Here is a 9,833-nt window from a genome sequence, read left to right as displayed (position 1 = left end):
AAGAAATGGATACAAGATGCTTGTATAGTGAGCTGTTTTTGGTTATTTCTATTTAGTTTTTACCCTTGTATTCACTGTTTTTTATTTTTGTACCCTTTGTCTTACACATGTTTATCTGATTTGGGGAAGGGGAGAGAAATCACAGAAATGGTGGGATAAAGATTAACCAAAGCAAAAGTGATATACACAAGACACTATGTTAGAAATGAACTTTACAACTTTAGGGGAGTGGGATGTCAGGGCTGGGGGAAGCAGGAAAAAATGGGGAAGGGTTAACATTTAAAAAAATATACTCATTACTTATGTAATTGTAACGACCCTTCTGCATATCACTTTCATAATAAAAAAATAAGAGGACTCACTCAAATAGAGAAAATTAGAGACAAAAATGAGACAACACAACAGATATAAGCAAAATTGAGAATGTTATAAGAGAGTACTTTGAAAACCTTATGCCAATAATCTGGAGAATCCTGGAGAAATTGATGCTTTCCTATACTGAATCTGAAGTAAGAAGTAACACATAAGAAGTAATGAAAATTAAATGTCAATAAACCACTTCCCATTCCAGAAAAAGCTAGGACTCAATGAATTTACCATGAAATTAAGTCCTGCAAAGAACTTACAATACGCAGGTCTAACTCTTCAATGGAATGGAAAGGGAAATGGAATTATCAAACACATTCTATGAAGATAGAATTAGACACTTCCCCAAATCACATAGGGACTCACTAAAGAAAGAGAACTTTTTGATAAGCATTAATACAGAACTTCTTAATAACATTCTCACCAGCCAATTTCAGTAACTAACAAAAAAACCAGATGGTATGATCAATTATCATCCTAGGATACAATTTGATTCAAAATTCTTGTCAATAACCATAGCACAAACCATCAGCAGAAGCAGGGATGAGAAACATATGATCATCTATATGGATATAGAAATAGCTTTCAAAAACCTCCAATACCCCTTTTTGATTAAAAAAGTCTGAGAAGCTAGGAATGCATGGAACACTCCTCAGTATAATACAGAGTATGGTTATGATAGAGATAATTAGTATTTACCTAACGGTGGAAGCATTAAGACATTAAAATCATGAATGAGACAAGGATGTCCACTCTCTACTACTCTTCAAAATGGTAGCGGACTTTCTAGCAAGAGCAATTGGAAAGAGAAAAAAAAGGGGGATACAAATAGGGAAAAAGTAAAACTATCCCTTTTTACAGATGAAATGATCCTGTATTTAAAAGTCCTTATAGCTTCCTCCCTCAAGTTAGTAAAGGTGATGCTAACCTTCAGCTATGTAGCACGGTATAAAACCCACAAGAATCAGTAGTTTTTCTGTGTTACCGACAAAGGGAAGAACCAACCTGAAATCCAAAATACAACCTCATTAGCCTCAAAATCAAATCTAAACAAAACAAAACAAAACAACAACAAAACTAGGAGTTAATTAATTTAACTAAAAATGTGAAAGAACTCTACTGTGAAAACATTAAAATCTAAAAAGGGAAATTAGAACGGCCATTATCAAGAAAACTAGCAATAGAAAATGCTGGCATGAATGTAACCAATTGGGAACTCTATTACACTGTTGATGGGAAACTAAACTTGTTCAACCACTGTGGAATGCAGTACGGAGTTTCTTGAAAAGACTAAACATAGATCTCCCTTTAGACCCAGTAATTACCCTCATTGGCAGTAATCCAATAAATAACAAACAAGCTCACATGAAAGCTACCAGCACAACTATGTTCAGGGCCCAGGCCCAGAGTTCAAGGACTGGAAAAAAAGTTACCACTGCTGGTATTTGTTTCTGCAAATATGAACCTTTTGTCATAGGATACCAAATCATTCTATTTGCAGTAGATAAAATAGCCCAGGTTGGCTTTGAACCGCCATCCTCAGATCTTAGCTTCTTGAGTAGGTAGGGTTACAGCTGTGAGCCACTGGCACCAGGCTAAAAATGGGGGATTTTTAGAAAAGAAAATCCACCTCATCACCTGTTTATAAACCTCAGATATCATTATTAGATTACTTCACCCTCTACTCATTTCATCAGACATTTGTATATTTTCTCTTTTCCTTCATGTGGGACTACTGTGGTCAATATTAACTCAGCTGTGGGACTGGATAAATTGTATGGTAATTGCTAGCACCTAAATCAAGAACTGTTAGATCAAAACAAATGAAGCCCTCATTTGGAATAATTATTTACTCTTTTTATTATAAATCTGTGCTTGATTACTTCCGAATGTGATGTTGCACCTCCTAACAGAGTCATGGCATATTCTTTCTCTTCAGCCTCCTTCCACATGTGGTCAAATATTTCAGAATTCAAATATTTCCATTGCTAATTCATTAAGCTGACCTATAAGAAAATGTGCATTTCTGGAATTTGGTCTGCTGTCTTGTTCTTATATGTGCAGGCTTACTATGATTTATTTGTTCTGCAAGGAATTTTATTTTCCAATCTTTGTGTGACCAATTTTAGTTTCTCTGATCAGTCTTCCTGGCCCTCTCTCTGGGGTCTCATATCAGTCGGCCTCATAAAAAATATATTAGTTATCAACTAAATGACTCTCAGCTTCTCTTTTTTTGCCTGACTTCAAGTAGGCTGTGATACCAGCCCTGACTGGCTGTACTAACTGGAATTTTTTGTTTGTTTGATTGTTTTATTTGTATGTGTGTGTGAGTGTGTGTGTGTGTGTGTGTGTGTGTGTGTGTGTGTGTGTGTGTGTGTGTTTTCAGAGGTCTAGGATTACTATTCAAGGTAGTAGCTTCTCTGGGCCCCAATGATTCCCTGGCCTAGGGTCAATTGGAATTTCCCTGAAAGATTCAAAGAACAGGTGACTAAATTCCTGTTAAATTGTCTCAAAATGAGGCAATCTGGCAATCTTACAAAGCCATTAACAACTTTGTAGTAATCCACTTACAGAAATGGTCTATCAAGATGGCTTTTCAAGGTTGACTGTGAAAAATGTTCATTTTCAAGTAACCACCATAAAGCAGATCACATCTCTCGGGGCAGACTTTTGGAAGGGAGGTTCCCCATCCTTCCTTCTCTTATGATAGGTCAAACCATAATATTCTCCAGTTGTGGCCAGCATGGATCACATTTTCCCAAGAATATTCTGTAGTGTAAAAGAGGACCAGCTATCAAAATAAAGGTGAAAATACTTTTCTACTTCAGACTGATTTATCTTGCTTATATCTGTTGTTATTTCCATTACTTCTAATACATGGATAAATTATATTAGTATTAGACAACTGGCAAAGGATTAATGGCAAAGAATTACTTTCATATATCCAATATAATACACTTCACCCAGTTATGGAAAATTAAATCTAACTGTAGAAACAATATCAGGAATATAAAATAAGCCTGAATATGCATAATCTAGCCCACATACACCATCTTTACTCAGAAATTCAGTCTCTCTATAAATATTTATTTGGTACAAAATAATAAAAATTTAATTAATGAATATGACTTTTAAGTATCATCTGAAGTACTCTTTATGCATATAATTCTATATACTTGTTTAGATGTCAACTAGACAGGAATTTAACATTCATGTAGAAATCAAATTTCCACAACTTAAACTAGATGAGAGGGGTCATTCCCTCGTGTATTGTGTGGTGTGAATTTTACCTCAGTGCTGAATCCTTCCACTTAAAACCGAGTCATGTGCAATAATTTATTATTTGATGTTAAGATGAGTGTTAAGTGTAGAATACACTTTGAATTATTACATTAATTCACAGAAATAAAACAATAGTGATAAATTATTTCTTTAAATTCTAATGTTTCTCAATTTTACAATTCATGAAATATATCATTAAAATTAGTTTCACTTTCTTCTTTTCTGTAGCTGCTAAAATTAAAATTATATATCAAACATTCTATATTAAGAAATCAAAAATAAATAACATTATAAAAATGATATATTATTAAACTGTGATTTGAATTATAGTGCTAACAAATTGTGATGTAAACAACATTTAATAGAATTATGGGTAATATTTTTTAAACTTACCAGCTTGTGTTATTTGTTATTCTTGGTCCAAGTCATCCATTCAACGTGCTTAGTTTTCTATTTTATCTCTATTGGTTTGCTGATTGTGCATTTTGTTTTCCCTTTTTAATGACACATAAGGCTGAAAATCTGTGTGCTAGTTTATTCCTTCCTATGTAAAAGTAAAATTTCTGGTTTCCACAGCTGTTTTACTGCACTATACTACAGTATTTCCCCCTCTCCAATCTCCTGTATTGTTGCACTCATATATTTTATTTTTTATTTAAATTCTATTGTTAAGGTAAAGTACAGAGGGGTTATACTTACACAAGTAAAGTAAGGAATTTATTTCTTTTCTAACTTGTTACCCCTTCTCCAATTTTTTCCCTCTTCCCTGCCAACGCCCCCCCCCCCAAGATTATTTCCAACATATTGTCTTGTGAGTATCACAGTTTCATAGGTTACTCCTTTGTCCTTTGTCTCACCATTTAGTTTTTTTTCTTTCCATTCCCAAGTTAAGATCAACATATTTACAATACCCAGGGCATCAGATTAAAATACAGTGTCTTCAGGCAATAAACCATAGGTGGGGAAAACACAAAAGGGTAAAAACAAACCACGTAGTATATTAGGAACAACAAAACGTTAAATCAACATTTGTTGATTTAACTTTGAATCACCTTATAGAGTCTTATGTACATAGATATTGAGCAATTCTGCTCAACTATTAATATTATCCTTGATGTACACAATAGTGTTTCCCTATTACCCAGTAATCCCACTTCTGGGCATTTACCCTAGTGACCACAAACAAGGCCACACTAAAGCTACCAGCCCAATTATGTTTTAATACAGTAGTATTTACCCTAGTTAAGATATGGAATCAACCCAGATGCCCCTCAGTAGATGAATGGATCAAGAAAGTGAAAAACACACACAAACACACACACACACACACACACACACACACACACACACACACACACACACACCAGAGAGGTATACGTACATGCAATACTATGTTTTCATCAGAAAGAAAGGTACCACCTCATTTTTAAGGAAATGGAAGATCTTGGAAAAAAAATCATATTAAGTGAAGTAAACTAGACAAAGAAACATAGGTCCCATGGTTTCCTTTATTTGCAATAATTAGTTTACACCAAGGATAATATCATGTATTTTAATTTGACATTTTGTTCTATATTGAGCATGCAACATTATTGGTATATTGTTTGTTATTATTTCTGCAAACAGGCAGGTATATTTAAAGAATAATGTTCATCTTATCAATTACTGAAGGAAGCACAACAAAAGGAGTAACCCCTACTCAGAAGAACAACTCCTACTTACTTAGCTTCATTCCTTTTTTTTATTGTGAAAATAATGTACAGAGGGGTTACAATTACATGGGCAAAATAATGAGTACATTTCTTTCAAGCATTGTAGCCTCGTCCTTTTTTTCCCTTTTCTATCTCTTCCCATCCTCCCCCCGCCCCCCAAGCATCCCTGCTTCCCCACCACACCAAAATTGTAAAGTTCGTTTTCGACATAACGATTTGTACATTTCATTGTTGCAATGGGTCCAACTGTATCCCTATTTAAACGATTTGTTTTTCCCCTTCCCCTCCACAAATTATACCCACATCAAATACAGTGAAAGCAGGGGTTATACTGTGTGAGAGGGACATACAAAGCAACAAATAAATAGTTTTAAAAATGTGTTAGAAACAATCGCATGAAAGAAAAAAAATGAATAAATATTTTAGGGTTTATTTCCCTAACACCACCTTATCTGACCTTTTCTGCTTGACTCAGACATATACTAGATATTGTAAATAGGAGAAACCATGTAAGGCCAGTCTTGTCCCCTGTATCCTCATATTGTACATTACAACTCTATACCGATTCATCCTATATATATACTATCTTCTACATTGTGACCTAAATGCAGCAATTCCACATTGCTTTACTTTTTAAAAATTTCTCTCTTAATATTTGATGTTGATGTGTGTGTGTGTGTGTGTGTGTGTGTGTGTGTGTGTGTGTTTACAAAGATCAGAAGACAATATTTTTCTTCATTTAGAATACATCTTTCAGTTCATTGTAAGTTGTGGCTAATGGGAGAAGTCTCTTGCTATTTTAAGGATGAAACAGAAAAAGGTATTTGTGCATGAACCACAGTTGCTTTATTAGTCTGTAGTTGACACTGAACTTCGATTTATATCTTGGCTGTTGTTGTGAATGATAAGTACAATGGACTGCAGATATATTTGAGTTACTCATAGAGAAATAATCACATGATTGGTGGGGCAGATGATATTTCAACATTGGAGTTCTTTAGAAAGCTGCGTATTACTTTCTACAAGGAGAATACTAACCTGCATTTTGTTGAAGAGTGTAGAAAATTTCCTTTTCTCCACACTTTCAGCATTATTACCTTTGTTAAAAGGTAATAAAGGGCAGGTTTTTATTATCTTCAGTACTCCAGACTGGCCTTAGACTTAAATCCAACCTCCTAAGTGCTTGGAATTAAAAGCCTTTACCACCACACCCGATTCCTTTCATTTTTTTGATAAAAGTTACAATAATTATGAAGTAGTATCATAGTAATTTTGAGTTACATTTCTCTAATGACTTCTGCTCAAAAAGAATTAAACCAGCATAGAAGTGGTATTAAAGAACTTTGTAAACCCACTGGAAATTTTCAGGGCTTTAAGGAGAACTTGTCGATTCAGAACTTTTGTCCACTTTTAATCAAGTTTCTTGTTAATCTCATCTTCAATCTTTCTATACAAAATCAATAATTAATTCAAGGTATTAGAAAGGAACAATATTAAGCAACTCCTAACATTTTCCATTTTAAATAACATGATATTGCTTAATGATTTTCTGTTTATGCTTGAGACTATATAACTCACTTTAGTCAGACCTTTTACAAGGCTGTATGCATTTTATTTATTTCACATTGATTGTTCTTTCCAAAGACTACGTGTCTAATTTCCTTGTTTTCTTTCAGTCTCAAGTAGTTCAGATGTCAAATGAATAATAAATGGACAGAAGCAAACAAAAAATAATATATTTCCCCTCATCTGATGATGCCTTTACAAGAATGAGGAAAGAGTTCATCCATGTCCTATGATAGGACATCAAAAAGGGAATCCATTCTTCTAGGTCTTTCTTAACTTTGCAATGTAACTTAAATGATGTAAAACACAATATAATGCTCAGATACTTTTATGTTTTATCAGTTTTGAACATTTTCATATGGACTTCACCTCAGTCTACAACATTCCTTCCTTATTTTGTCCTGATATTTTTACACTATCAAGACATAAGATAACAAGTTTGATTTACAGCATGAGAAATAATCCACCTGGCTTCCTTGGAAAAAGAGCATGATCAATAGATAACATTACTTCTGTTTGCTCACTATATGCAATGGTTTCTGTAATACTTATTGCATTCTTTTTAATATTTAAAAAAAAACTGCTGGCTAAACTCAAAACTCATTCATGGAGGTTTTTGTTAAGTATTTCACAAGTTTTATTTTCCTTAATTCTTAAGATAACATTTTCTATAATGCTAATGTTATTACCATTTTAGTGTTGGGAAAAATTGTAAGTAAAGGCAGTAAGTGCATGGCCCAAACACACACTGTGAGGAAGGAAATGAGTCAGTTTCCAAAAGTCTTTCAGCAATACACAAAAGGTAGGTAAAATCTCTCCATTCTCTTACACTCTATTCAATGTTCATATTGTCCAAGAAATAATACCATAGCAATTATTGCCTAAGGTGATTGTTTTCTGTTACATTTTGTCTTCAACACAGACAGTGTTGGTGACATTGGGTTATCATGCACAGAGCTGAGCTTATAAAAGAGACAAATATATTCTGTCCCATTTTTCCAGGATCCATTTTACAAAGTACTAAACTTTAAATATCATCACTTAATTTCTTAAGAATCCAAAAAACGAAAAAAAATCACAAATAATAACTCCAAAATGCTTTAAAAGGAGGGGATGATAAAAGAGGCCCCCGTGAAATAAACTTTCTTCTACTTTTAAAATTATTCTGAAAGCCTTGTGCTGGTTGGTCACAACTGTAATCCTAACTACTCTGCATATTTACTCAGGAGCCAGAGATCTGTGGATAACAGTGGAAGCCAATCAGGGCAAAATACATTCATGAGATTATTTTTCAAAATTTCAATGAGCTAGCAAAGGGCCAGGAATGGAGATGTAGCTCATATAGTAGCTCATCAATCTAGAGAGGAAAGGCCTAGCAAGACTTTTAAGCCCTTTTTTCAAACTGTGAGCACACCAACATACATGCAAGTGCATGAGAACATGTGCACGTGCACACACACATTCATTCAAAATGCCTTCATATCAGTGTTTTGCATTAATTTCTTTGTTAACCATATTATCTGAATAAAATAAAAGAAATAAACTCTTTCATCTCAGAACATTTTCATATTTTTTATTTTAAAAATACTGAACAGAGAGGTCACATTTACATGAGCAAGTAATGAGTACATTTCCTAACAAGCATTGTTACCTCCTCCTTTATTTTCCCTCTACCGTCCCTTCCCGCCAACCTCTACAAGTACACTCCCCTCCCCCGTTCCCCTGCCTAAATTGTAAAGTTCAGTTTTCAAGATAGTGTCTTGTGCATCTCATTGTTTCAATGGGTCAACCTGAATCCATATTTAAGCATTTTGTTTTTTTCCTTCCCCTCCCCAAATTACAGGAGCTTATATACAAGAGGTGGGCACACCAAATTCAAATACAGTGAAAACAGGGGTTATAGCATGGGGGAGGAACATATAAAGAAACAAAAAAATCACATAGCCTGTTATAAGTACGTTAGAACAATAGCAATAAAGAAAAAAAAACACTTATGTTCCTATTTGGGGATTGATTTCCCTTAACAACATCTTATCTGGTCATATGTGTATAGATTTTGACCTTTTCTGCTTATCCCAGACATATATTAGCTATTAAAAATTAGGGAAACTCTGGGACCTATGTTTCTTTGGACTTGGCTTACTTCACTTAACAATTTCTTTTTCCAAGTCTTTCCGTTTTCTAACAAATTGGGCGATGCCATTCTTTCTTATGGAGGCATAGAATTTCATTGGTATAAATAGTACATTTTCTTGATCTATTTACCTGATGAGGGGCATCGGGGTTGGTCTTATATCTTAGCTATCTTAAACAATACTGCAATAAATATAATTGTGCTGGTAGTTTTAGTACCGTCTTGTTTGTGATATTTTGGGTAAATGCCCAAAAGTGGGATTGCTGTTTCATAGGGGAGTTCTATGTGGAGTCTTTTGAGGAACCTCCATACTACTTTCCAAAGTGGTTGAACAAGTTTACACTCCCACCAAGAGTGCAGTACAGTTCCCTTGTGGTCACATACCCTCCAGCATCTGTTATTGTAAAAGTATGGAATGGTACAGGAATTTGCCTGTCATACTTGCGCAGGGGCCATTCAAATCTTCTCTGTATCGTTCCAATGTTAGAGTACGTGATGCTGAATAGAGCATAGAACATGTTTTATACATAAAGTGTAATTGATTTTCTTAAACTAGACAATTCAACAAAAAGTAAGTTTAAAACAATTTTCATGAAATTTTAGAGCCATGTACTTCTTACATAAGCACACATTTAAGAATAAAGTCAAGAATGACATGTCAAAAACAAAATAATTCCAGATATTTATTGTTCAAGAGATGTGTAGGTGGAGGAATTCAATTATTCTATACAAGGCACCTGTGATAATGAACACTGCAGCAAGTGTTAAGTTTT

At 34.2% G+C, this 9,833-nt stretch overlaps 1 non-coding gene across 1 annotated transcript; it reads right to left on the bottom strand.

The window, feature by feature from the left end:
* Positions 1-9,464: 9,464 nt before the first annotated feature.
* On the bottom strand, positions 9,465-9,571 carry LOC122127878. The gene has a single exon (XR_006151317.1). It is a non-coding gene; the product is annotated as a U6 spliceosomal RNA (small nuclear RNA).
* Positions 9,572-9,833: the final 262 nt, after the last annotated feature.

The sequence above is a fragment of the Dipodomys spectabilis genome, unplaced genomic scaffold (genome assembly GCF_019054845.1).
Source record: "Dipodomys spectabilis isolate Male_0828 unplaced genomic scaffold, ASM1905484v1 ptg000316l, whole genome shotgun sequence".
In the NCBI taxonomy this organism is placed as follows: Eukaryota; Metazoa; Chordata; class Mammalia; order Rodentia; family Heteromyidae; genus Dipodomys; species Dipodomys spectabilis.
This window is presented reverse-complemented; position numbering and strand designations above follow the sequence as displayed.